Source organism: Equus asinus, chromosome 3, assembly GCF_041296235.1.
Source record: "Equus asinus isolate D_3611 breed Donkey chromosome 3, EquAss-T2T_v2, whole genome shotgun sequence".
Lineage (NCBI taxonomy): Eukaryota > Metazoa > Chordata > Mammalia > Perissodactyla > Equidae > Equus > Equus asinus.
The window spans coordinates 31,887,252-31,914,508 of record NC_091792.1 but is presented as its reverse complement, the minus strand read 5'-3'; the positions used below and the strand labels follow the sequence as shown (position 1 = coordinate 31,914,508).

The 27,257-nt window shown below is 37.4% G+C and overlaps 1 protein-coding gene across 16 annotated transcripts in view; it reads left to right on the top strand.

Annotated features, from left to right (window-relative positions):
* Positions 1-27,257, top strand: part of INPP4B (inositol polyphosphate-4-phosphatase type II B) — a 794,515-nt gene that overhangs the window by 7,035 nt on the left and 760,223 nt on the right. For 5 of the 16 annotated variants that reach the window (XM_070504821.1, XM_070504819.1, XM_044767203.2 and 2 more), the window contains exon 2: positions 24,140-24,251. The exons of 8 other annotated variants lie outside the window; for them this stretch is intronic. The gene's annotated coding sequence lies outside the window, so the exon portion shown is untranslated. Of the gene's footprint in view, positions 1-13,831; positions 13,910-24,139; positions 24,252-27,257 lie in introns of those variants that run through there. 3 more of the 16 variants (XM_070504809.1, XM_070504812.1, XM_070504815.1) reach the window with 3 other exon arrangements.

The window sequence follows — 27,257 nt, the reverse complement described above, 5'->3', positions numbered from 1 at the left end:
TGCTATCTGGGAGTTAGGCATACGAATCATTATTATTTGTTTAGCCATACTCTCAACCTAGACTTTTACATTATTGGCTTTTTTTTTCCTATTATCATACTGTGATGAATGTTTTCTGTCTGACCTCTTTTTCTGATATTCCTTGTCTATATTTTTCACTGTTTTATTAGGAATTATTCTTAGAAGTAGTATACTGGATAAAGAGGATGAACCTTTGAAAAACTCCTTCTACATCTCGCCAAATTACTTTCCAGAGAGATTGCACCCATTTTCATTCTTCCTAGAAGTACATAAGTCATATCTCCATCCTCACAAGCATTGAGGGATATTATGTCTTACAAAAGTTTTTAATTGGAAAGATGAAGATGAGTATCAGTATCAACAACAACATTAACATCATCATCATCAACAACAACAACAACATCATCATCAGCGCTTATTGAGCATCTCCTATGGGCCATTCATCACGCAAGATCTTTTTTTTATGGGTTTTAATTTTACTATTTATTTAAAATTTTTCAAGTATTTCATTAATTTTTTTATTGCATTAACGTTGTTTTATAACATTATATAAACTTCAGGTGTACATCATTATATTTCGATTTCTGTGTAGACTACATCATGTTCTCCACCCAAAGACTAATTACAACCCATCACCACACACGTGTGCCTAATCACCCCTTTCGTCCTCCTCCCTCCTTGGTAACCACCAATCCAGTCGCTGTCTCTATGTGTTTGTTGTTTTTATCTTCTACTTATGAGTGAAATTGTACAGTATTTGACTTTCTCCCTCTGACTGATTTCACTTAGCATAATACCCTCAAGGTCCATCCATGTTGTCACAAATAGACAGATTTCATCATTTCTTATGGCTGGGTAGTATTCCATTGTGTATATATACTACATCTTCTTTATCCATTTGTCCCTTGATGGGCACCTAGGTTGCTTCCAAGTCTTGGCTATTGTGAATAAGGCTGTGATGAACCTAGGGATGCACGTTTCTTTACGGATTCCTGTGTTCATGTTCTTTGGATAAATACCCGGCACTGGAATATCTGGATTGTATGGTAGTTCTCTTTTTAATTTTTTGAGGAATCTACGTACTGTTTTTCACAGTGGCTGTGCCAGTTTGTACTCCCACCAGCAGTGTATGAGAGGTCCCTTTTCTCCACATCGTCTCTAACACTTGTTATTTCCTGTCTTGTTAATTATAGTCATTCTCACAGGAGTGAGGTGATATCTCATTGTAATTTTGATTTGCATTTCCCTGATAATTAGTGATGTTGAATATCTTTTCATGTGCCTGTTGGCCGTCTGTATATCTTCTTTGGAGAAATGTCTGTTCAGATATTTTGCCCATTTTTAATTGGGTTGTTAGTTTTTTTGTTGTCGAGATATATGTGTTCTTTCTATATTTTGTATATTAACCCCTTATCAGATATATGGTTTGCAAATATCTTCTCCCAATTGTTAGGTTGTCTTTTCGTTTTGTTGATTGTTTCCTTTGCAGTGCAGAAGATTTTTAGTTTGATGTAGTCCCATTCATTTATTTTTCCTATTGTTTCCCTTGCCGAGTCAGACATGGTACTTGAAAATATGCTAAGACTGATGTGCAAGAGCATACTGCCTATGTTTTCTTCTAGAAGTTTCATGGTTTCAGGTCTTATATTCAAGTCTTTAATCCATTTTGAGTTATTTTTTGTGTATGCTGTAAGATAATGGTCTACGTTCATTGTTTTGCATGTGGCTGTCCAGTTTTCCCAACACTATTTATTGAAGAGACTCTCCTTTCTCCATTGTATGTTTTTGTCTCCCCTGTTCAAAATTAGTTGTCCATAGATGTGTGGTTTTATTTCTGGGCTCTCCATTCTGTTCCATGGATCTGTGTGTCTGTTTTTGTGCTGTTTTGATTACTATAGCTTTGTAGTATATTTTGAAATCAGGGAGTATGATACCTCCAGCTTTGTTCCTTTTTTCTCAGGATTCCTTTAGCTATTTGGGGTCTTTCGTTGTTCTCCATGAATTTTAGGATTCTTTCTTCTGTTTCTGTGAAAAATGCCATTGGAACTTTTCTAGGGATTGCATTGAATCTGTAGAATGCTTTAGGAAGTATGGACATTTTAACTATGTTAATTCTTCCAATTCAAGAGCAGGGTGTATCTTTCCATTTCTTTGTTTCTTCTATTTCTTTCAACAGTGTTTTATAGTTTTCAGTGTATGTCTTTCACCTCCTTCTTTAAGTTTATTCCTGGATATTTATTCTTTTTGTTGCAATTGTAAAATGGAATTGTATTCCTAATTTCTCTTTCTGCTGCTTCATTGTTAGTGTATAGAAATGCCACTGATTTTTGTATGTTGATTTTGTATCCTGCAACTTTACCATATTCATTTATTATTTCTAAAAGTTTTTTGGTGGATTCTTTAGGGTTTTCTATATATAAAATCATGTCATCTGCAAACAGTGATAGTTTCACTTCTTCTTTTCCAATTTGGATCCCTTTTATTTCTTTTTCTTGCCTGATTGCTCTGGCTAGGACTTCCAATACTATGTTAAATAAAAGTGGAGGAAGTGGGCATCCTTGCTGGTTCCTGTTCTTAGAGGGATAGCTTTAAGTTTTTCTCCATTGAGGAGGATATTAGCTGTGGGTTTGTCATATATGGGCTTTATTATGTTGAGGTGTTTTCCTTCTATACCCATTTTATTCAGTTTTTATCATAAATGGATGCTGTATCTTGGCAAATGCTTTCTCTGCATCTATTGGGATGATCATGTGATTTTTATTCTTCATTTTGTTAATGTGGTGTATCACATTGATTGATTTTTGGGTGTTGAACCATCCCTGCATCCCTAGAATAAATTCCACTGGATCAGGGTCTATGATCTTTTTAATGTATTGTTGTATTTGATTTGCTAGTATTTTGTTGAGGATTTTTGCATCAATGTTCAGCAGTGATATTGGCTTGTACTTTTCTTTTTTTGTGTTGTCCTTGTCTGGTTTTGGTATCAGGGTGATGTTGGCTTCATAGAATGAGTTAGGAAGCTTCCCCTCCTCTTCAATTTTTTGGTAAGAGTTTGAGAAGGATAGATATACAGTCTTCTTTGATGGTTTGGTAGAATTCACCAGGGAAGCCATCTTGTCCTGGACTTCTATTTTTGGGGAGGTTTTTGATTACTGTTTTGATCTTCTTACTGATGATTGGTCTATTCAAATTCTTTATTCCTTCTTGATTCAGTTTTGGAAGGTTGTATTATTCTATTTCTCCTAGGTTATCCCATTTATTAACTTATACATTTTCATGGTATTCTCTTATAATCTTTTGTATTGCTGAGGTGTCTGCTGTAATTTCTCCTCTTTCATTTCTGGTTTTATTTATTTGAGCCTTCTTTCTTTTTTTCTCGGTGAGTCTAGCTAAAGGTTTGTCAATTTTGTTTATCCTTTCAAAGAATAAGTTCTTAGTTTCATTGATTTTTTCTACTGTTTTTCTTAGTCTCTATTTCATTTATTTCTGCTCTGATTATTATTATGTTTTTCCTTCTACTGATTTTGGGCTTTGTTCTTCTTTTTCGGCTTCCTTTAGGTGCACTGTTAGATTGTTTATTTGAGCTTTTTCTTCTTTGTTGAGGAAGGCCTATATTGCTATAAACTTTCCTCTTAGAACTGCTTTTGCTGTCTGTCATAAATTTTGGCATGTGATATTTTCATTTTCATTTGTCTCCAGGTACTTTTTGATTTCTCCTTTCATTTCTTCATTGACCACATCATAGTTTAGATGCATTTTGTTTAATCTCTACATATTTGTGGCTTTTCCAATTTTATTCCTGTAGTTGATTTCCAGTTTCATACCGTTGTGGACTGAAAAGATGCTTGGAATTATTTCAATCTTTTAAAATTTATTGAGACTTGTTTTGTGGCCTAGTATGTTATCTATCCTTGAGACTGTTCCATGTGTGTTCTAAAAGAATATGTATTCTGTGGTTTTTGCATGGAATGTTCTGTATATATCTACTAAGTCCATCTAGTCTAATGTGTCATTTGAGGGCAATGTTTCCTTCTTGATCTTCTGTATGGATGATCTGTCCATTGGTGTAGGTGGAGTGGTAAAGTCTCCTACCATTATTGTGTTACTGTCTATCTCTCCTTTTATGTCTGTTAATAACTGCTTTATATATTTAAGTGCTCCTATGTTGTGTGCATAGATATTTGCAAGTTTTATAACCTCTTATTGGATTGTTCTCTTTATCATTATGTACTGCCCTTCTTTGTCTTTTGTTATAGTTTTTGTTTGACAGTCTACTTTGTCTGTTATAAGTATTCCTACTCCAGCTTTCTTTGCATTTCCATTTGCATGGAGTATCTTGTTCTATCTCTTCACTTTAAGTTTGTCAGTGTCTTTAGGTCTGAAGTATGTCTCTTGTATGCAGCATATATATGAGTCTTATTTTTTATCTGGTTGGCCACCCTATGCCTTTTGATTGGAGCAGTCCACTGACATTTAATGCAGCTATTGATAAGAATTTACTTATTGCCATTTTGTTATTTTCTTCCTGGTGTTTTAGTAGTTCTTTGTTCCTTTCTTCTTCTCTTGCTCTCTTCCCTTGTGGTTTGATGACTTTCTTTAGTGTTATGTTTGCGTTCCTTTCTCTTAATTCTTTGTGTATTCATTATAGGTTTCTGATTTGTGATTCCCATGAAGTTCATATATAATAACCTATGTAAATAGCAATCTGTATTAAGTTGATGGTTTCTTTAGTTTGACCTCTTTCTAAAAACTCTACTCTTTTACTCCCCTTTTCCCACATTTTATGTTTTTGATATCATATCTAAGCTCTTTGTTTGTGTGTGTATCCATTACTCTCTTATCATGGAAATAGATAATTTTAGTACTTTTGGACTTCATATTAGCTTCATAGGTGGTTGATCTGCTACCTTTACTGTATTTTTGCCTTCAACAATGGTTTTATTTGTTTGTTTATTGGAGCATTTTCTTATTCTTGTTTGCGGTCTTCTCTTTTCCACCTAACAAGTGCCTTTAGCATTTCTTATAAAACTGGTTTCTTGGTGATAAAACTCCTTTACTTTTTCCTTGCCTGGGAAACGCTTTATCTCTCCTTCCATTCTGAATGATTGCCTTTCTGGGTAAAGTATTCTTGGCTGTAGGTTTTTTACCTTTCAGCACTTTAAATATATTGTGCTGCTCCCTTGTAGCCTGTAAGATTTCAACTGAGAAGTCAGCTGATAGCCTTATGGTGTATCCTTTGTATGTCACTTGTTGCCTTTTTCTTGCAGCTTTTAGGATTCTCTCTTTATCTTTAATTCTTAACATTTTAATTATAATATGTCTTGGTGTGGACCTCTTTGGATTTACCTAGTTTGGTGTTCTCTGTGCTTCCTGTACCTGGATGTCTGTTTCCTTCCTTAGGTTAGGAAACTTTCCAGCTATTATTTCCTCAAATAGATTCTCTGCCCCTTTGTCTCTCTCTTCTCCTTCTTGGACACCTATAATATGGATGTTAGTGCGGTTGATGTGGTCCCAGAGTTCCCTTAGACTGTGCTCATTCCTTTTAATTCTTTTTCTTTTTATCTGTTCAGCTTGGGTGATTTCCTCTAGTCTTTTGTCCAGCTTGTTGATCCATTCTTCCATATCATCTACTCTGCTGTTGAGTCCCTCTAGTGAATTTTTCATTTCCAGTATTGTATTCTTCATTTCTGATTGATTCTTTTTTATATTTTCCAATTCTTTGTTGAAGTTCTCACTGAGGTCATCCATTCTTCTCCCAAGATCAGTGAGTATCCTTTTAACTCTTAGTTTGTACTCTTTGTCAGATGGATTGTTTATCTGTTTCATTTAGTTCATTTTCTGAGGTTTTGTCCTATTCCCTTACTTGGAATGTATTCCTTTGCCTCCTCATTTTGCCTCTTTCTCTGTGTTTATATCTATGTATTAGGTAGGTCAGCTGTATCTCCCATACTTGGAGAGGTGGCCTTATGTAAGAGGTGCCTTATGAGGCCCAGCAGTATGCTTCCCACTTGTCACCAGTTCCAAATGTTCCAAGAGTGATCCCTGTGTGGGCTACTTGTATCCTTCTGTTGTGTCAGGGTTGCTCTTGCTGCAGGTGCCTGAGGTGGCTAGGCTATCTCCCTGGCTGACTGGTTGTAATGCTCAGCTGTGTGTGGCTGATATGGACCCTTCAATCACTTTATTGGGTGTGGGGAGCCCCAGCACAGTTGGCTGCAAAGTCTAATAGCACATTCCTGTTGCACTTTTTCTGTTAAGTGACTAGGCCCCCAGTGTGGTTGGTTGCTGGGCTCAAGGGCTTACAATTTCTGTAGGACTCTGGCCTGCACAGCTGTTGTCAGCTCTCTCAGGATTGCAGCTGAGTGGTGCCAGCCCCAGGCATGGGAGCACACAATTGTTTCAGGCTTTGGAAGGGGGGGTCTGATCCCCTGTGTGGCTGTTTGAGAAGCACCAGTCTGTTGCAACTGAAAAGCCCTACTACCTACCGGGCCACACACCCTGTCAATACAGTCCTGCCCCATGTGCATGCCCTGACCCACTAAAGCAAACCCAGTTGCCCCACTGCGGAGACCCTACACACTCCACCAATGCTGGCCTGCTCCTTGTGCATACCCTGCCATGCAGAGGTGGACCCATTCATCTGATTGCAGAGGTTCCAGACAGTCTGCTTATATGGGCCCACAAGTTACCTGAGGGCTTGCTATTGGTGGGGCCAGTCCCTAGGGCAGGCTTTCTGCCCTGGCTGAGCTGGATTAAATCAGTCCTCTAGTGGGCTGGCAGAACCCTGCGCTAACAGGCTAGGGGAAGTACTTTAATGGCATCTGCCAGCATCTGTGTCAGCACACCTGTACCAGTTGACAATAATGGCTGCCACCAAGGTCTTAGTCTTGGGGACATCTCACCTCTCACCAAGATGCACCCATAGCCTATTAGATGAATCTCTTTTCACCAAAGGACTGTGCACCTTTCTTTCTGGTGATTTTAGGTTGCATTCCAATATGGGCAAATTTGTGCATGTACCTTTTAAGAGTAGGCTTTTCTTTCCTCTGTGTCTGTTGGCTTTTCTGTGGGTATTCTCCATTGCTGTTAATAACCAGCAAAACCAGATATTATGACACTTGTCTTAGTTGCGCTGAGTCTAAAAGCTGCTTATTGTGGTATTGCTCCCCTGCTCAGATCCCCCACTCATTCAGGGAAGGCTTCATACTTTAAGATTGCTCCAAGCTGGCTATGAAGCACCATGGCTAAAAGGTGGCTTTTTTCTTTCCAGAAAGGAATTTCTGCCTCTTCCACCTCAGTCAGCACTGTCCCTTTTTGTGGGGGTTCTTTTTATCCAGTTTTCAGTTCTTTCCCAGGGGCTGTTGTTCCAAGGGTAGTTGTAAATTTGTAGTGTCCATGGGAGGAGGTGAGTTCCGAGTCTGGCTATGCCACCATTTTGATACTGTCCCACACAAGATCTTTGTATTATCTCATTTAATCTTTGTAAGAGGAGGTAAATGCAATAGTCCCCACTTATCCACAGGGGATGTGTTCCATGACCCCCAGGGAATGCCTGAAATCATGGATACTATTGAACCCTATAAATACTATGTTTTTTTCTATTCATACATACCTATGATAAAGTTTAATTTATCAATTAGGCACAGTAAGAGATTAACAACAATAACTAACAATAAAATAGAACATTCATAACAAAATGCTACAATAAAAGTAGTTGTAGATCTTAGCAACCTCAGCATACGATTTTTTTCTTTCCTTATTAAGTTGAGAACTTTCACCTTTTCACTTAAAGGAAGCACTTTATGGCTTCTCTTTGGCATATAAGAATTGTCAGCATCACTCTTGCTCTTTGGGGTCATTATTAAGTAAAATAAGGGTTACTTGAACAAAAGCACTGTGAAACTATGACAGTCAATTTGATAACTGAAAGGGGCTACTAAGTGATTAATGGATGGGTGGCATATATATAGTGTGAATACGCTGGACAAGGGCATGATTCATGTCTAGGGGAGGACAGAGCAGGACAGCAAGAAGTTTCATCACACTACTCAGAATGGTGTGCAATTTAAAACTTATGAGTTGTTTATTTCTGGAATTTTCCATTTAATATTTTTGGACTGTGGTTAGCTGCAGGTAACTGAAACTACTGAAAGTGAAACAGTATTATCATTCTGTTGTAAAGGTTAGGAAACATTTTTTGAGTGGTTAAGTGATTTACCCAAGGTCACACAACTGATGAGTAATAGAATTGGGTTTTTGACCAAGATTGATTTTACTTTAAAGTCTAGGCTTTAAAGTACTACATTCTTGTTGTACTATTATTTGGTTAGGTGAGGCTGAACATTTTGAAATGCTTATTTCATTTGTACTTCATTTTTTAGTGTTAATTCATATCTTTAGCCTATTTGTGTATTGGGACCTTGGTTTTCTTTTCATCAATTTTAGTATCCTTTATGTATTAGGGATACTAGGATATTAGTCTCTTTGTCATTTATGTTATCTATATTGTTTTCTTTCTTATTTTTTTAACATATGATAGTTAAAATGTGTGTGTAGTTAAGTTGAATGCCATGTTTCTTCCATTGCTTTTTTTGCATAGACAATATTTTCATTCATAAAACAGATTAAAATTTACCTGAATTATTCTTCCCTGAAAACAATTTACGTCTAATTCTTTAATGATTTTTTTCCCTTCTAGTCCATCTGACATTGTTTTGGTGTGTGGTGTGAGATAAGAATTAAATTGATTTTCCTCCTAACAATAGTTTAGCATTTTCCAGCAGCAGTTTTTGAACAATCCATCCATTTCCCACTTATTTGTGATTCTGTCACATCATATATTATCTTATTCTAGAGGTAAATGCACATACAGACGCATACTCCCAAATAGTGGGTTTCTGGTTCTGATATACTTATTCCATTCTAGTGTTGTGAAAGTTCTTTTGTTAATACAACACTTATTTAAATCTTGTTATTGTTTGCTTGGTATCAGATTGGATTAATACCCTCTTCTTGTTGATTTTCTCTGTGTTTGTATGTAGCTTTTAAGATATTGTCACTGATATTTCTTCCAGACTCATTTTAGAATAATTTGGTAAAGCTACCCCCCAATTTTTTTGGATTTTAATTGACATTTCATTGAGTGTATAAATGGAATTGAGGAGAATTTGCAACTTTACGAGATTTAGTCTTCTTATCCAGGAACCTGGTGTGTCTCTCTGTAAAGTTTTTTTTTTTTTTTAGTGATTGGCCCTGAGCTAACATCTGTGCCAGTATTCTTCTATTTTTTGTATGTGGGATGCCACCACGGCATGGCTGGATGAGTGGTGTGTAGGTCTGTGCCTGGGATCTGAACATGTGAACCCCAGGCTACTGAAGCAGAGCATGCAAACTTAACCACAATGCCACTGGGCTGGCCCCTTCAGTAAAGTTTTGATTTGAGGGATTTTTTTCATGCTATATGTAAGGCCTCTGTTAGACATCCATCATTTTGTCTAAATATTTTTCTTTTTCTTGATTCACTCTTCAAAGTGACCAAGGAATAATACAGCATGCCTTATGTACCACGGGCCCACATCAGTTTTGCTCATTCATGTTTACATGTTTGGCCTAATGGCATCTCAATGCCCGTGAGAAAAAGGGAAACAGGAGGCCTGAAGGCTTCTCTTTCCTTTTACTGGGCTATAACTTTGCTGTCAACATCTATTCATTTTAAATTGTTTTACTTAAATTAGCCTAAGATGATACATTAAGTAAAAATATTTAAAATATCAATATGAATGATAGTTCAACTTCTTCAATAAATTACTAATGAGATGTCATAAAACTGCCCCAAAATATGTGTTATTAACAAAATATAAAGCAGCAAATATTGCTCAGTTTGATATTTGGTTTCCAGTTGTCAAATCTGATGTAATTAACTCTAACATCATCAATTTTGGCCCATTATAATGGAGTGGCAGGATTGGGTAACTATCCTGAAGCTATAGTTTATTTATTTGGGTCTGTACTCCAATTATAGAGATTTTTTTTGCTGAGGAATATTAGCCTTGAGTTAACATCTGTTCCAATCTTCCTCTGCTGTATATGTGGGTTGCTGCCACAGCATGGCTGATGTGTGGTAAAGGTCCACACCCAGGATCTGAACCCATGAACCCAGGTCGCTGAAGCTGACTGCACTGAACTTAACCACTAGACCATGGGGCCAGCCAATAGAAATTTTTTTAACAGATCTTTTTCTGTTTTTGTTTTTTTCTGGTGAGGAAGATTGGCCCTGAGCTAACATCTGTTGCCAATCTTCCTCTTTTTTTTTCTCCCCAAAGCTCAAGTACCTAGTTGTATATCCTAGTTGTAAGTCCTTCTAGTTCTTCTATGTAGAATGCCACCACAGCATTGCTTGATGAGCGGTGTGTAGGTCTGCACCTAGCATCCAAACTGGTGAACCCCAGGCTGCCAAAGTGGAGCATGTGAACTTAACCACTCGGCCATGAGGCCAGCCCCTACAGAGATTTTTAAAATGAAAATCCAGAAATATTTTCATATACACACTTTGTTTATATCTTTCTTAAATGCTACATAACTGTATACTCCAGATCTCTTTCATTGACTCTGGATATAAAACATTTTGCTTATTGGAATCATGCAGAAGAGAAAGCCTTGCTTTTATTAAAGAGTCCTCCAGGTTGTTTTGAAGCTGAGACTTGTGTATCATAGGCTAATGGACCCTACATCTGCTGCTGCCCTGTCTCAAGAGACTGCAGATAGACAGGTAGGAGAAGCATTGCATGTGGGGGTCTTCAGGCCTGCTCATGTATACCTCCAATTCCAGTTATATTATCTTCAAGGGCAATTCTTCTGCGAAGTGGAGTTGTACATGTAAGTTATATATGAGCTACAAACATCACAGTGTGGTAGGAACTATGTTCATCACCTTGCCTAAACCTGTAGGGGCTTCCCATGGGTGGCTCACCATGTCAGATTCTACTAACATCCATTTCCCATTTCGCAGGCTAGATAATTGAGCTCAACAACAAGCAAAAATAAGTGAAAAGCTTATAATTTGTTTCTGTTAAGATTTTCTAATTTCCATGCATAGGTTTATATATTTCTTTTTAGTTGAATGCTTGAAGCAACAATGCACTAGCAATGATGAAAATTCTCTTAAAGCCTCAAGAGAGTTTTTCTCCAACTTGTTTAAATTTGCCTGTCAAAATCTCTTGGGTGATATGATGCTGAGAAAGAGAGTGTGAGACAGAAAAAGACTAGTATAGACAGTGCACAGCAGAGATATTGCAATGGGATTCTAAATGACACAACAGCTAACTTGGGATTCTAACTCATATAGGCTTATATCTCTATAATGTTAAAAATTCATTGAAAAATGCAGTCTTAGTTTAAGAAGTCCCCTTCAAAGACCTCTGGTTTAACTATTTCTGTGCTGCATTTTAGGATGACCAACACCTTGATTTACTCGAGACTGAAGAGTTTCAGTGCTAAAACCAGGAGAGACCCGGGCAAATGGGATGGTTGGTCACAAACACGTCTTCACACACACGTTAGAAAAATATAGGGAGAGTAATAGGTAAAAGTTTTCAAATAATCTATTGTACTCGCTAGAAAGAAGAGACAGTTTTTGGTTATGAAAGTGTTGCTTGAACATTCTATGAATAATAATCACCTCAGAGATGTTGCAAAATCTGGACTCAGGTTGTCCTTTGCTGGCAGAAACTGGATATTTTTTATTTATGTGCTTATACTTATTTATTCATAATTTATTCCCTGCATACTTCCAAAAATGATTTGAAATGGCTTACAGAAAAACCACATATAAAAATACTGGGTTTTTACAGCAGTTCAATAATAATGTAAAAGATATATTTTGGAGCTTGACTAAAAGTAGTATACCTTAAGAATTAAGTTTGATAATATGAATACTACCCAATGTGAGATCTGAGGTGGTCTAGGCAGAAAAATTTATTGGAACATTTAAAATCACTACCCAAATTCCATGATTTTGGATAAAAATGTAGCAATTATTTGATGTTACAAGTTTTCCACCAGACTGGCTGAGCTATTGAGGTGGTGCCCAGTATGGAGGAGCTCTGGGCCTATCCAAACAGGAATGGCAGCTTTCTTTCACATGCATGTTTTTGATTCTGTGTCCATACAGCCTAGTGTTAGACACAATTGTGTTGTGTTGAAAAGACTGTGGTGTTTATTTAAAAAAAACTGGTGTACAGCCGTTGTTCTTCCAAATCTAGACTGTCATGATTTTGGGAAAGTCATTGTAATCTATTTGACCCTCTTTTCTCATCTATTAAGTAGAGATAATAACTGTCTTATAGATTTGTGATGAGAATTAAGTGGGATTGTGTACAAAAAAATGACAAAATATACTATTAATAATATTGACAACCATTACTATAATAATTAATATCAGTATTATTCCATTATATCCTATACACAAAATGATCATGTAGGACTCTATTACAGCTTTAAATATAACCAAGAAAATTCTATAGATTCATCTTGGATGGGGTGGATGGCCAAGTATATTTAATAGGGAGATATACTTATTCTAATTTATCCATGTCAGTTTAAATGTTGAAGTACAAATGCAATCAACTGACTCCATGGGTACCCTAAATAGAATTGCTACATTTTGTGTAGCACCTACCCATACATAAGCAACACTTATGTCTGTTTATTTTGCCTTTCTAGATCACCAAGCTAGAAGAGATAAGTAAAAAGTTGCATTTAAACTGCCTTAGAGCAAGAGCACACATTTTTTTTTAAATATCGAGGATAAGTGTCTTTGGACAGGTTATGTCTGTTCAGATCATGTTCGCTACTCCCAGTTATCTTGCACCTGACCGCCTTCACTTATATCTGTTATTTGCCTGGCCCTTGCAAGCATTTGAGCATATATCTTATAAACTAGAAAAAAAATGGATTACGTATTTCTCAAACTATCCTTTAGGCATATTATCACAGTAAAAGGAGAGCAACATATGTTTCAATGTTAGATTTTCTGGCAGTGTTTTTATTTGAATGTCCTCTATGGCTGCTTACGGCCTAAAACTTGAGTTAAAACAGAATGACAGATTTCACATTCTTTTGTGAAATTTAAGAATCTAATACAGATTCTCATCCAAATATGTAGTCGTTTTCTACCGCAAAATGGAGGAGGCCCAAGGGGTTATCTGTGGGCAAAGCCAAGAAATATTTTAGAAGACAATTTACAGTACACTCTGATGAATGTTAAGCTGTAGTCTCCTTATGTGCAAACTGGTTCATCAACACCCAGCTTGCAAAGAAGTTATGAGGATTAAATACAATAAGGGATGTAAAGTACATAGTGTCAGACCAGAGTAAGTCTTCAATGAATAGTAAGTCTTCAAACTATTTTATTACTGTGATTAATACTTTTTATTAATAAATGAATGCATGAGGAATTGAGATATTAGAGTTATTAGACAAAGTGTTCTCCAAACTTGACAGTCAAATTTTAAGTGAAATCCCAGTGTATAAAGTAGATATAAAACAATATTTTATTAGTATAGATGCATTTTGTAAGTTCATGTTTTAAAAATATACTTATACTTTCAATCAATGAAAATAAGGAGTTTCCTTTGCTGAACACAAATATGTAAAGTCTGGGCTTATAGATAAGAGTTGCACAATTATATCAGCTCCATCGTGCAATTTAGATTTTATTTGTTTTATTCTTTTATTTGGTGTCTTTATTTGATTTCGGTTTATTTGGTATTTTTATTTTGTGTCTTTATTCCGTTTATATGGTTTCTTCCTCTAGATTGCGAATTTCTCGGGGATGGGGAGCATCGCCAATTCATCTTTTGGATCTGATGCCCAGTAGAATGCATGGTGCATGGTAGGCATCAAAATGTTTTTTAGATAAGTGAATAATCTGCTTAGTGGGGCTTATTGTACCTGAGAAAAATCACTGTGTTTTTAAGGTGAATTGGTAGGTAAAGTGTTAGAGCTTGAAAAGGACGGGAAATAATATAATAAAATAACTGATCTAAAAATAGTGGTTTCTTGATGACGATCTGGAATAACTTTAATCTATTAGTAAAGCTCCTGCTGTACCAGGGAAGAATCTGCTCTTTGAAAAGTCAGTGTGTGTGTGTGTGTGTCTGTGCGCGCGCACGCGTGTGCGTGCATATGCATGCTCCTTCATGTGTGTGGGTTTACCAGAGTTGGTGAGGGACAGAGAGAAGGCAATGGGAAGGGAATGAACATTTGTGAGGGCCTGCCATGTGTCAGGCCCTTGCTGAGCACATTGCCTTGAATGTGCTCTACCCTTCTTGAGGATTTTTGCTGCATCAGAGCTTGTTGAAACATGCCCACTGAAATGTTTATCACACTTTGGCAGGTGGAGTATGGAAACCAATTACAAACTATTTGTAAGACTGCAGAGTCAACTTCTGTTTTCTTGAGGCTGAGTAATTTGCAGAGTTCTTTATCACCCCTGTCTTATCGATGAGAACCAGCAATAAAAGGTTGAGGTAAATCAGGAAAAATATGTATCCTTATGGGAACTCACTTAACCTGCTCTATTCTGATAAAAATAACAATAGGTTAGCATTTATTGAACACTGTGGCTTTACTCACATTAACTTGCACTCCCCACAGTTGTGTAAGGTAGGCACTGCTGTTGCCGCCATTTTACAGGGGAGGAAAATGAGGTACAGAGAGGAAATGTAACATGCTCCAGTTGTAGATTTAGGAAGCAGTGGATCCAGGATTCTGAACAAAGTCCTTAAGCACCCGCCACTCTGCATTGCAAGAGGATCTGCTCTTGCAATATGTCTCTTCAAATATCAGCAGCAAAGGTAAGAGGAGACCTTATATTCTTGCCAGTTCCATGTTGGGGGCTCTTCGTTTGAGCTTCAATTGATGGGAGAGGAAGATCATTGTCTCCTTGAGGGTGGCTTGTAGCCATGGTGCCAGGGGCAAGGTGTGCTCTCCCTGTTGTGATCATGAAGAGTGAAGGTGATTGTTCCAATCCAGGAGGAGGCTGGCTTACAGCAATGTAGGTATCTGTAGGATTCCTCTCTTTACCATTTCTTTCTTTCTTTTTTTTAAGGTGGAAAATATGGTTATTTAGCTCTGGTTGGATCAATCTGTTAAATATATATATATATACATTCACACACATATATACATAATATCTGGAGATTCTATGGTGATTATGAGCACAAAATTACCCAGCAATTGGAAACCTTTAATCATGCACTTTGAACATTCTAGCCAAAAATTTTTTTTGTGGCCTAAAAAACATCATAGGTGGAAGGAAATGTCTGCTGTGTTTTTCCTGAGAGCTTCGGAATCCAATATGCTTCATTTACACAGTCATTTTACATGCATTGGGCACACTTAAAAATTTGGCTTGTCGCTGAATTTTCCACTCAGAACATTCCACGTAAGTAGAAATAAAAGTTAACCTCTGTAAAAGCCACTGGTTAAATCCATCTATAGAAGTTGGCAGCCAAATGTAGAAAAACCACTGTACAGGCTAGATTGTTTTTTCCTCCTGTTGTCTCTGAAGATATATCTTGAGCACAAAATATATTTTATTTTTAGGAAGGATTTGTTTACACCGTATGGTGCCAATGTGCTAAGGTTTATTTGTGTCATGGCTACTTACAATACAGATACTGTGGGACTTTATCTATACTGTAAGAACAATACATTTGAAGAAAATGAGCGCACCCTGGGTGACAACTCTCCATTAAGATAAGCATGCATTAAATCTCCTTCTATGAAGAATCCTCTCTCTCCTAATGGAAGACAGTGTTGGAGACTAGCATTGTGTGACCATGGCAGACTTGTTTGCTGGTCTCTGTAGGGAGGTTCATTTGCAGATCACCCAATATAGAGGCTTAATCTTGGGAAGAGGAAAAAATGCTTTTTGAAAAACACTGGAGGAATTGGTGTTTTCAGCCTGATCATAATTCATTGAAATCACAAAGGGTTCTGTATGAACCATGTTCTTTAAATTAATGGATAGTGAGAAGTCTTTCTTCACCCTTGCGAATCCTTGTAGAAGACATTTGCAGAGAAATTACTGGAGCTGCTCCCCTGTGGGGAGATTAATGATTTAATATGCAAAAGCAGACAACTCACAGTTCCTTTGCTGAATGGCACTCTGAGCTGCACAGTCTTACAGCTTTATTTTCACCTTATAGCTTCTCTTCCTAAAAACTTTTGTAGAGTCAGATAGAGTCACTAATGCAAAACCATATCCTTGGTCTAGACTTGAAGACTCTGCCACATGGAACCACCAAGCAATTTGTGACCTAGATCTGGTGGAATAAATATCTATGTGAAGGTATTGAGATTTTCCTGCTTATCCATGTGAATTTTTGCTTGATTTACCAGCATCCAATTTAGGCACTGGAAAATGGTGTTAAGGGAAGATATATCCTTAGGCCTCTTACCTCTTAGTTTCCAGTAAAAATAGAAATCCAAAAAATAAAAAAAAAGTATTTCCTTTAATGACTCACCACCCAGTCTACTACGCTCATGTGTCTTTTTACTGTCCTCTCCTTCTTCCTGCCTAGCTGAACTATGCCCTGCACCTCCACACTCAATCCTAATTCCTCCTGAAGTCTCAGGATGTCTATATGACTATCAGCCCTTGTCTTCTATATCTTCACTTCTCTGCTCCTCCCTCCAATGAGCAGTGAACATACTCAAGATTTTCACATGTGAAAAAGAATAAAACATCCTCCCTACTGCATATTCCACTCCAGCTACCTTTATTTCTCTTACATGGGAGAGCCAAGTGTCTTGGAGAAGATGTTCAACGTTTCTTATACTTTTCCATTTCATTGTAGTCTACTCGCCACAGCTCCAGTGAAACTGCTTTTGCCAAGGTTGCTAAGACTTTGTGTTGCATTTCACAGGTCTTTCTCTGTCTTTATCTTATTTAACCACTTGGCAATATCAGATTGTGTTAACTATTCCTTTAAAACAATTCTTCCTTTGTTTTTCTTGACACTGAATTCTCCTTTTGTTTAATTTTTGAAAATACAATTTCTTGGATAAAAATGTATATATATTATAAGAAAAAATAATCAAACATGCTTGTGTCCCTCTCTCTTAACTATATCCCTCTCTTACTGGAATTGCAATAAATCCTTAGCTCAAATTGGGTGGGGTTGCTCTCTTATAATGTTGATTATAATCTTCCTATCCAAGAGTACAACGCATCTCTCTCTTCTTTAGTGTCTTTCAGTACATTTTAAACATTCACTCTCTAAAGATCCTCTACATTCTGTGTTAGTTTTATTCTTAGGCACCTCATTTTTATTGCAGTTATTTAAAATGGTATCTCTTTAAAATTACATTTTCTAGCTATTTGCTAATGGTGTATAGAAATATTATTGATTTTAGTGTATTGATCTTATAATCAGCCACTTTACTAAACTCTCTCATTCTAACATTTTTTTCTGTAGCTTTGCTGTTTTCTAAGTATATTTATTGTAATCAGAGTTTATTGCTAGTAAATGCTCTTGGTTTCTGTTTATCTTAAACTGCCTTTATTTTGGGTTTGCTATTGAATAATAGTGTTATACAATTTTGAGTGGACAGTTTTTCTCTCAGCACTTTGAAGGTATTGTTCCATAGTTTCCTGGCTTCTATTGTTGCTATTGAGAATTTTACTGTCAGTCTAATTGCCCTTTTTTTGTAGGGATCTATCTTTTCTTTCTGGTTAGGATAAAGGGGAACCACAAGCAAGAGTGCAGAAACTCAAGAATAACATCAACAGAACTGCCAGAGAAGGAGAGGTTACTGGAAACTGGGAGAAGGGAAGTTTGTGTAGAGCAGGAGCAGTGTGACCTGTCAAGAGGCACAGCCAGCCCTGGGGACCTCACAGAGAAGGAGCCAAGGTTATAAACATTCAGACTCACCCTCCTTCTCCTTCCGATATCCTGCCTGTGCTCTGCATTGGCCAAACCCAGCCAGAAGCCAGGGGTCATAATATGATTGATGTGATGATAGACACAGGTCAGATAAATACAGAGGGAACAGGGCATGGTGGAAAAGGGTGGAGAGGTTGGACCTGGAGGGTTCAACATAAAATATTTAACCCCATTCTATTTAGTTTTGTTTTTTCTTCAAATTTGGTTTGATCATTTTTGATTGTTCTTGTTCCTTTCTCAAGTTTAAATCCCATCTTTTATTTCTTTAGGCATCTTATGCATAGTTATTTATGTTGTACCTGTTAGGTCTGATATCTTAAGTCTCAAGGCTCTGTAGTTTTTTGTCTTTCTGCCGACTCTTGCCATGCTGGCTTATTTTCTTGAGTTTATGTTCATTTTTTAATGTGAGCATGGTTTTGGCTAAAATTAATCTGTGGGATTAATTAATTAGTTAATTAAAGGACCTGAGTTGAGGATCCTTTTATCCAAAGAGGATTTGAGTTTATTTCTGCAAGATACCATGGACCTCCACGACCTTCTCTGTAAGAGCAGTGTCATTTAAACCTCAGATTCTTGTGAAAGAATAAACTTTATATACAGGTTTTCAGAAAAGGCTATTCTTTTTTTTTCCCCCTGCGCAGAGCCATGATGGACTCAGACAGATTTCCTCTTCGGTTGCCTTTGTTGATATGTGGAAGTTTTCTAGCCCATGTTTTCCAAACAGCACTTCACTTTTGAGTGTTGCAATTCTAGGTGGGGCTCAGGGTTATCCTTCCCAGGACACAGCTCCCAGACCTTAACACCTATTCTCCCCTGCAATCCAAGGTCTAGTTTCCTGGTATTGAGATTTGTCCTATTCTTTCTTGATTTAGCTTTCACTTTAATTTGCCATTGAAGATTTTCCCTTAATTTCTTGTGGCTCAGCATTTTATGATTCTGCAATTTATCTGAAATCTAGGACTTTGGTGTGAAAGGAGATCGCCAGTTCTCCTGTTTTTTCATTTCTTGTCTTGTCATCCTTTTCCATGTCATTTCCCTGCCTATCCTTTAAATCTGAGGCACTTCAGAGTTCTGTCCAATTTCCTCTTCCTGTATCATTTTACATTTCAAAATAAATTTTTACTTTAATTCACCGCCAACTGTAATCTGTGTGGGCAGCGATTGTGTTAATATTTTTCGCCAATACCTCCCTAGTGTTTAGCATAATCTCTAGCACATAGTAAGTGTCCAGTTCATATTTGTTGGATGAATGAGTGAATGGAAGAACTGTTAATGCGTCTAATAGAGAATGATTACTTTATTGTACTACAGGTGGGAGGGGTTGGCACAGTGATGCTACTATAATGGATAAATACTTTCATTTTACTTCAGTTTCTTGAAGTTTTCACTTCTCATCAGGAAATATATCGTTTCCTTTGGGTTTGTCTCTACCTTCATGTTGCAGGCAACGTTAAGTATTTTTTACTTCCCCTTTAAAAATCATATATGTCTGTAGTACGCGTGGACATGTAGAATTCTAAACAGCTTCAGTCAGTAATGGGATGTTTCTTTCTGCTGAGGGGATGGTTTACATCCCTCCTGGTGAATAGTAACAAATTATTATTGGCCTTTTATCCAATTAATATGAGGACCTTCTAGTTTGCATGTGGCTTTATTAAATTTGACGGTTAGGCTTGAAGACTTAGCTGAAATTAGCTTCTGGTAATATTCAGAGCATGTAACACCTGAACATACAGGAAAGCACTTTAAGCGTATAGGGGTAGAGGGCTCAGATGAAATCTGTCTTTATCAATATTGCACAGCTTTTATGCTAACAGCACGGGACTGGCTCCTGTCTGAAGATGCTTTCGCAAAGAACGCTGTGAAGAACAAGCTACTGCTGTGTAGAGGCAAACCAAAGGCTGGCTCTCAAAATAAAGAACTCTGGCTTTTCCAAACAAGAGGTGACTGACCTTGAAAGCCAGTGACTGTTAGAAGCAGTAAGACAAGACCTGATTTGTGTTCTACAGTGAGCCTTGAAAACAGTGGAGGGGGAGATGACTTTGGGAGTAACAGTACAGAAAGGCACCAGTAGGCCTTTGGACAAAGAGATGCTGCTGCAAATCTCAGTAGCTGCAAAGCTAAAGCTGTTGCAATGACAGTGACAAGCTTCTAACTTCTTTTAAAGATGAGAATGGTCATTGTACTTTATCTTGGCTATTTTAGAGAGCTTACTGGGTTATTTAGTTTTCCTGTATGTCAGGAGCTGCAGAGTTGAGTTTGTGAAGACCACGGTGGAAAGAGCTCTTGTCAAAGTGAATAGAAACACAGGCTTAGCTGCCTGTGAGTTTTCACAGGGAGACACAGTTGAAAAGAACAGCGTTATAGAGGAGGACACTGCAACCAAAATATGAAAGGACAGATTTCGTGCAATTTTAAGAGATGAGAGTGGGAAAGATTTTCCCTTTGTTTTGCTTGTTTGTGTTGGAGTTTAAGAAAACAATTTAGTGTTAGGAGGATGAAAATGGGGACAGGGCTCAGTGTCTACTAGGACTTGGAGATTTGGGGACAGCAGGCAACGTCTCTAGGAGCAAACCTAAAGGACAGGCACCTGTCAGGTAAAATTCTGGAACTAATGCTGTTAATTCTTTTGTGGCATTGTCCTGAAATATAAGAATATTCAAAATGAAGAACTTGTTTTATGAAATTTAAGGGTATATTAGCCTCATTACCTCATGCAGCCAAATAAATTTATGAATTTAACCTGTTATGTTTAAGGAAAAGGATTTACCCTCCTCAAATTTTGGCTGTGAGGCCTGGAAAAAGAAAAATGTGGTAATTGTTTCTCATACACATGTGTATTTCACAGATGAATCTGTTAACTTGCATTCAAGCTACTTGAATTGAAATTACAGTTGAGCCTGTTAATGAAAAATGGGCCACATAATCAAATTAAAAAGAAGTATCCAAAACAAGGAACATAAAAATAACAATGTGTGAAAAGAAGCTTTTATTTTCCACATCTGTAAAAATAAGAGATAGATAAAGTGTCACTGAGGTCTCTTCTGGCTTGAGCATTGTGTGGCTTTGGGAATCTACAGTTTGCATTTTCTTTCCCTTTTCTTCTTTGCCGTGCCCTACACTACAGCCAAGCAAGACTACTTGGTTTTTCCCAAGCACACTCCCTGCTTGTTCATATTTTCCCCTTTCAGAGGGCTCTTCCTTCCCAAGTCTGTCTCCCCAAATTCTACCCACCTTTCAGGTCCAGCCCAGGTCATATGCCACTCTCCCACGAGGCTGGCCCCCACTTCCTAGCTGAAAATGATCCAGGTGCTATGCACCAAGGCACTTGTGGTTTCGTTATAATATTTTTCACATGCTTCTTTGTATTATGCTTGTTTGTTTACATGCCCATCTACTAGATTATAAACTTCTTGGGGTCAGGGGTTCCATTGATTCTCAGTTATATACAGTGTTGTGCTTTACACATAATAGGCACTTTGTATTTACGCATTGAATTGAAAGTTGAGTAAAGAAAACAATTTGCTGGTAGATTAAAGCCAACCAGATAAAGTTATAGTAAAATCTTAAACTTATGTAATACGTTTAGTGAAAATAAATTCTATGATCTAGAGTCAAAAACAAGTAATGGGAACTTTTTTCCCCATCTCTATTTCCAGATGAGAAATTAGATTATCAGTACTCATATTAAAGTGATTCTAGTAACCACATTCCCTCTTGAAAAAGTACTAAGGCTTCTAGAATTCAAAAGAAATAATATAACCTATCATACTCACAAAATGAAAATAACTGTGACCTTTAAAATGTCAAAAGAAGCATGGTTCCTAGAAGAGTCTGACCCGTAGTTTAGCTCACCAAAGAGACTAGCACACAAATCCAAGGTTACAGTGCTATTACACCAAATTGCCATTAGATTTTTCCCCCTTCCGTATGTTTCCTAGCTTCACAGTCTCTGGTGCTAAAATGGAAATGACTTAAAAAAAAAAGTCCTCAACACTTTCTCAAGAAATGTGCCTCCAAACCCAAAGACAAAGATTTCCATTTTGAACTATTTCTAATTTATATCATTCAAATGAAGGTATAATCTTTTTAGTTCTAAACTTTTTTCTTTAAACAAAGAAAGGATCCTCTTGATTTAAAATTTTCATTGTTATAAATTGCAATAATGTTAAGGTGATCAAACTATCTTTTTGAGAGGGAGGCGTTGAAACTCTGTATTGGAATAAAGGACTGGGGAAATGAATCAGTGCTGAGATGGTTGTGACAGCTCATAACCAAAGAAATTCACTCTTCTGATATTGTAGAGAGAAAGATTTGGATTGTATCTTTGGAGGGGGTGACTCATTCCAGAAAAGCCATAGCTCTTGGGGTTGGAGTTAGGGTTATGGTTAATTCTAAATTTCAAAGTAATCGCTTATTTAATTGAGTGGGTTCAAGAGAACACTACTTCTTAGTGTTCTAGGGAATTTTAAAGCCAAGAGCGTTTAGAGGAAGGAAGCGGTAGTTTAGGAAAAGAGCCTAGAGGACTGACTGCTCCTGCACAGTGGCAGCCTTTGCCTTCTCATTGGAAACTTCCAGAGTAAGGGAACGGCTTTTATCCTAAAGCAATGTCAGTCCAAATGGAACAAACAAAAGTCTTTTGTGTCCCAAGGCAGAAGTCTTTTGTAAATTGGTGTTGAAAGTAGAGGTCATTTGGAAGAGAATATATTTAGTGATTTAGATGATCTGTAAACAAAAATAAAGCACTTTGATGAAAAATATGTCTTCACTTAAAACTATTGAGATGGATAGAAATTCAGTCTATGCTTTTGAAAAGCCTATACATTCAAATTGTGTCATTACCTCTACTCAAGTGGATTGTTTCAGGAGTGGATAGGTTCTACCATATTCTTGAGGTATTTTATGTCTTAATTGGTTTTTATTCACTAGAAGAAACCCTACACTTTCAGAAGAGGTATAAATACCGTGAGAGAGGAATAAAGGAGCAATACCATCACTATATTGTGTTATCACAGAAAGTTTCGTCTCTTTTATGAATTGGGAAAAATACCTTGAGAAGCTGTGAGGTAGCAGTAGCTTTTGAATGACAGAATGTGAAAACTTTGCAGTGAAAATATGGTAGTCATTGGTTCCACTTACCAAATACTTCTGGCTCTCCACCTTCTGAGCTATCATAGGATTGCAAGTGACTAGTTCTGACCAGTGACTTGTGAGTAAAAATGGCATCTGTGTCACTTCTTTACCTGAGCGTTTAGCTGCCGGTGAGCACCCTTCAGATCTCTCTTTTTCCCTTTGCTTGGGTCACTGACATCTTTTGAGGTGGTGGCTGCTCCATCAACACAGATCCAGTATTAGGGGATGTGGAGCAGGTCCCCGAGCCAAGCCGTGGTGAACATGTGAGTGAATGAGAAAGAAACCTTTGTATGAAGACAGGAAGATTTAGGAGTTGTTTGTTAATATGGTGTAACCTTGCATATTTTGAGTGATAGAGAAAGAATTCCAAATCGTAGGACCGGGTTACAATGTAAAAAAAAAGGATGGGATGTCCAACTTCACTGGTATTGTTGAGAAGACCCAAGTCAGGATTATCATGTCCTGGAAGGCAGTATAACCTATTGGTTAAGGGCTTCCAGGTCCTTGAAGGCAGAATCTAAGCCATTATTTCCCCATAGATAAAATGGGATTGCTTATCTTAGTACTTATCTACTGAAGTTGTGACGATTCAGTAAGGTAATACTCTTAAGGCGCTTCACACAGTGCCACGTAATTAACATGCAGCGAGCGTTAGTTTTTATTGTTTTTATTATTATAGCTGTAAGGAATCTTGAATTTGTCTGGTCAAACTTCCCAGACAGTTGAGGAATCACTTTTACGATATCTCTGATAGGCAGTCTTCCTGCTTTACTGGACGTCCCCAGTGACAGGAGCTCACTGCCTTCTGAGTCAGGCTGACATTTTTCCGTATATGGAAACAAAGGCTGTCTTCCCATAGTTCCCACTTATTGGTTCTCGTCCTGGCCTTTATGGACGCTCAGAGCAAAATCTAATCTTCCTTCCACAGAATAGTGCCCTTTCCTTTAGCCAGTCTTTAGGTGATAAGACTTCCAGATGCTTTCACTTCTTCAGATGCACTGTGATATGTCAGTGACCCATTTACGCTGTGTTTACAGACCTGAACACAGGACTGCTGGGCCTGTGACATCCATGACGCGTAACAGTCAAGCTTGCATTTAGTGGGTGCTCACTACCTGCCAGACTGTGTCCTCTCTACAATTCTATGAGGTAATTTTTGTTATTCTCTCCATTTTATATTTAAGAAACTGAGAAAAGTAAAAATGCATAATTCTACCTGTTTATTAATAAGATTGTTGAATACATAAGAAGATATTTGTATATATAGTTATAACTGGAAATTCACAGAATAAACTGTAAAAAAAAAATGTTAAATCAGACAACATACTTGATGGCAATTCAAAAAAAATATGATAATATATTAATATTAGTCAGATAAACCAATAATATAATGTAGTAAATGTGTGTTTTTATCTGATTTATCAGTAACTTCTTGGGTTATTCTAAGCAATAAAGAAAGAACATTGTCCTCCAAAAAAGGCATAGCCACCTTGTGGTGTCATTTTAATTAAGGCAATGTGTATTTCTAACATAATGTGTGAAAATAGAAAACTGACTGAAATATAAATCTAACTATTGCATGAGAAAGTAGTATATAAATCCAATAAATAAATGCACTCAAGAGAGTTTAGGCTCAAGAGAATGTAATAAATACTATATCTTCATTGAAGTTTTTATAATGTTATTACTAAAAAATGTAGACTAAAAATAAAAAAGCAATTGACCAAGTTCTCAAGAGGTGTTTTACTTCCTAAGAGAAATAACTGACCAGACAGAAGCAAGCCTGCATATTGTGAGGATAATTCACACAGTTTGCTAATAAAATGCAAGAGACAGATTAAATTCTTAACTGACTATAACCAATATAAAGTTATAATAGAAACCATGAAATAGAGTCCTCTTAAAATCCATCAAATACACTAGACCAACTTCATAAAACAAAAAATTTAAATTAGAATAAAAGAACTCTGAGTTGGCTAAATAAATGATTTCTTTAAGCTTAAGAGTCAACTTTTATACATTAAAAGATTAAGAACAAATACAGAACAAAAGCAACCCAACCAAGTATACATGCAGAAAAGGAACAAAAGACAAAAGTGCTATGGTACATTGCAATCATTCACTTGAATCAGGCATGCCCATTTTCCTTCCCAATACCATCACAGCATGGATGGGCAATGAAGTCCACTCAAACAGGAAATGTTCTTCCTCTGCACACAATATCTTCATAGCTCTATGAACTTAGAATCTGTTAAATTCAAGTGGCCTTAAAATGAGATGGAATTTATTCCAATTTAATTTAAGCCATTCTAATTTTGGATTTTAAGTCAATAGACTAACCTGGACTTATACTGTTTCATGTTCAGTTTTCAGAAGCAGAGTCCAAGATGGAGATTCAGGTGCCATGATTTACTGAGGGGATGCTCTGCAGGAAGAAGCTGTAAGGGAAGAGGTGATGCAGGCTAGTGAAGGGAGAAGAATGGAGCAAGGATGTATTTTAAAGTAAATTTTAGTCTTGGCTACGTGTGGGGTAAATTCTAGCCTTGGCTGGATGTAGATTGGCTATAGGAGTGAAAGGAGGGACTATGCAGGCAGAAACCACACTATAAACCACACCACACTTTGTCACCCAAGGATGTTAGTCAGTCATTGGTGTGGGCTGTATGTGTGTGTGTGGCGTGTGTGTGAAGTAGCCTCTGTCTACATTGGCCCAGTAAGGGGAGATCTGGACAGGACATAGACACAGCCTAGTATGTACATTTGAATTTTACTTTCATCAACTTTTAAGGCCTTCAGGAATACCTTTTCTGTATGCCTTGCTGGGGAGGAGGAGGAATGCAGATAGAAAGTGTGGCCTAAAAATTATGCTGGTGTTTCATCCAGATTGGCAGATAGCTGTGGATTTAGGTGAAATAGGTAAAAGTCTTCATTTAGAAATCCAGTTTCATTATTCCCTGAGACTCTGAATTTTCTAGTTACCATTTTAAGACCTCCCACTTTATGTTCTTAGTTTCTTTCCCTTGTTGCTTGGAGTGACTCAAATGCCAACCAGACCCTCTGTTCTGCTGTCAGCGGGCTACAAGACTTTGCAAATTGGCTTGAAAGAAATGGATCAAACACCTCAGCACAGTTTCCCCAGGCCATGTGATGAGAACAGGAGAGCCCTGGAGACAGCGCTTTAGGCCTGTTGGAGTTTGAAAATGTTGTTTATTCAAACTGCTAAATGTTTACTTTCATCAGTATATACTCCCTCCTCAATTCTTGATCTTTCTTCTGCTCCAAAGCATTTGAGTCCAAGATGGCTGGGAGCATGGATGTCTGAGTCACTCTTCCTTCTAGGGCAAATACTGCACACAGCACAGAACTGAGAATCATTTATTCCCTAATAAAGATTCATTGTGAGCCCATGAGAGCCAGGTGCTCCTCAAGGTGCTGGGCATGTGGTAATAAACCAAACTGGCAAAGTCCCCGTCCCCATGGCATTCACATGCTAGTGGATGGAAAACCCTTAAGCAAATATAATAATATATCAGCAGGAGAGGTACAGTATGGATAAAAATAAAACAGGATGAAGAGTTAAGGAATATTGGGTGGTTGCTATTTTATTCAGACTTGTGAGGAAGAAGGGGCTATCTGATACAGGAACAGTTGAGCAGTGACCAACAGAGCCATGGGGTTGGTGGGGAGAAGAGAGTTCCAAGTATCAGGCACAGCACTCAAAAGTGTGGAGAGGCATCCTACTGAGAGAACAATGTGTAGAGAGCATCCTGCTCAGGGAATAACAGGGCTTCCAGGATGGGATGGGGGCTGGGGCTATGCCCAGGAGCTCACCTAGCCACAAAGTCTTTTCCTTGCTAATGTTATATTGATTTTTATTTTTATGTCATCAATGCCGTTTTTACAATAAAGACTTTGAAGCATACAACTGACTTTATTCAAAGTTTGGTTCCTACAGGAATTGTAATTCTACTGAAATGTAGGTATAGATAGAATTGGAAATACACACACATATGTATATGTAAATTGCCTTCCTTTTTTTGTAGAAAAACCAGGCCCTGGAATAGCCTCTGATAAGAAAAAGCCATGGAAATTTTACTTTGGTAAAAAGGCCAATAATAGAATCAAAAGCTGGCCTCATGTTGTTTCTGAGAAAGC